Source organism: Protopterus annectens, chromosome 4.part0, assembly GCF_019279795.1.
Source record: "Protopterus annectens isolate FY-2018-M chromosome 4.part0, PAN1.0, whole genome shotgun sequence".
In the NCBI taxonomy this organism is placed as follows: Eukaryota; Metazoa; Chordata; order Ceratodontiformes; family Protopteridae; genus Protopterus; species Protopterus annectens.
Window position 1 is genome coordinate 971,578,993 of NC_056733.1, and position 2,500 is coordinate 971,581,492.

A 2,500-nucleotide genomic window follows, 5' to 3' on the forward strand; every position below is an offset into this window, starting at 1 on the left:
TACTGTTCTCTATGGCTACCACATGCCTGTATGGTATAATCTCACCAAGGGTGCCATTAAACTATTGTTCTCTATGACTACCATATGCCTGTATGGTATCCTGTCACCAAGGGTGGCATTCATAGATTCATAGGTTCATAGGTAGGTACTAGGCTATCGGCCCAAGGGCCTACATAAGCCTAGCCAACAGGGTTCCCTGGCTTACGCCACCCAAGAAAGTTATTTTCCTGTGCCACTGTTGAGCAGAGACACAGAAGTGATTCCCAGGGTGTATTTCATATTTCCCATCCACTCATCAAGAGTTTTCTTGAAGAGTGCTAATGAAGAACTTTGCTTGACATAGATGAGTAGCTTTTTCCAGAGTATGGGAAGTCTTTGGGACAGGAATCTATCCCTCCAGCATGTCCTGTTTATTGTGATGACAAGATTTAGGTCCCTAGAGCGTGCAGCTTGGAGGGATTGGGATTTCTTTAGGTGTAGCATGTCCAACAGCTCTGGGTTTGACATAGCTTTATGTGTTAGGCAGAGATCACCTCTTAGTAGGCGATATGCTACGGAGTAAAGCTGGAGTTTTTTGAGGCTATCAGTGTAGGGCATTTGTTTGAGGTCAGTAATCCTCTTTGTGAGGTACTTCTGTGGCCTTTCCAGCTGCTGCAGATGTTTTGTGAGGTACATTCCAAAAGGGGCATTGTACTCTATAATGGGTCTAATGAGTGTCGAGTAGAGGGGAACAATGACCTCTTTTTTCCTGGATGAGAACCCTTTTATGATGAGGTGTGCCATGTAGAAGGACTTCCTGACTGCTGTGGCGATGTGACTGTCAAAGGAGAGACTATTGTTCACCTGGGTTCCAAGGTCTCTTATCACGCATTTGGTGTTAAGTAGATTGCTGCCTATGTGGTAGTTGATGGGTACAGAGTTTTTACCAAAGGGGATGACACTGCACTTTTTGGCATTGAGCTTGAGGCTATGGCTCTAACACCAGGCATCTGTCTCAGCAAGGCCCTTCTGTAGGATGTCCACATCATTTTGGGACTTGACTATGGCTCCTAGTTTGCAGTCATCTGCAAACTTTGTTAGCCAAAGGCCTTCTCTTTTAGCCTGTACTTCAGAGAAGTAGATACCAAACAGGGGAGGTCCCAGGACAGAACCCTGTGGTAGTCCACCTGTCACTGCTTTGAGGTCAGATTTGGAGTCTGCAACTTTTACAGTGTGGGTTCTGTCAGTAAGCCAGTTGGCAACCCATCTTGTGATGTAGGGGTTTATACCTAGTTTAGTGAGTTTACCTATAATTCCAGAATGGGGGATGGTGTCGAAATCCTTGGTGAGGTCAAGATAGGCTGTGCGAACCCCCTTACCCTCATCTACGGCTTTGGTGACTGCCTCAAAGAAGTCAATCAGGTTCAGGAGGCATGATCTGCCTTTCACAAACCTGAACTGGGTGGGTTCCAGAGTTTGGAGGTTACCAATGTCTTTGTTTATGAGTTCCATGATAATATGTTCCATGACCTTGCAGACCAGGCTCGTCAGGCTAATAGGTCGATAGTTTCTGGGATCAGTGGTGGCTTCCCCTTTGTGGAGTGGGATAACTGTAGCTGTGCATCATTCAGTGGGCACAAAGCCTGATGTGAGGCTATTATTGAACATGGTGCTTAAGTGGGGAGCCAGTTCATTCTGAAGTTCATGTAAAACGCAGCCTGGGATGTTGTCTGGTCCCATGGATGCTGTGTTTTTTGCTTTAGAGAGTGCAGATTTTACCTCCGTAGTTGTGATTACAGGAACTCTGCATTCTTCCTGTATAGATATGGGCCCTTTAGGGGGTGAGAGGGGGATAAAGTTATTACTGAACCTATCTGCCAGGATGTTGGCAATATCAGTTGGTTCTGTAATTTTCTTGCCTTTGTGCTGTAATTCAGAGCAGATCTGGGTGTTGCCATCGAGATTCTTGACAAGGCTATAGAATGCTTTGTGGTTGTCCTTGGATTTAGTGGCGATTTTGTTTTCGTATCTTGCTTTGGAGGATCTTGTAAGGGATCTCAGCTTCTTACTGAGGCTGACCAGGGAGCTCCTCCACTAATGGGATTTTACTCTCTTTTGCAACAGTTTCTTCCTTCTGTTGTACAGTTTGTTTATGGCAGGGGACCACCAGATTGGCTTCCTTTTTTTGGAGGATAGTGTCTTGGTTCTGTTTGGGAAAGCATGATCCATGCACTTGTGTAAGTGCTTATAGAGCGTATTTGTGTAGGATTCAGCAGTTGCAACTGTATTGTCCATCTGCATGGGTGTCATGAAGTTCAGCACTTCTGACTTAAGAAGCATGAAGTTGGCTTTGGAGAAATTTTTTACTGTGGTTTCCTTAATGGGGGGTGGGGGGTGGGATGTGGATATCAAGGGTGATTAGCTTATGGTCGGATCGGACCAACAAGGAGTTGACTTCAGGTGTGGAACATCAGTCACTCATGTTGGTAATGACTAGGTCTAGGATATTGTTGCCCCTGGT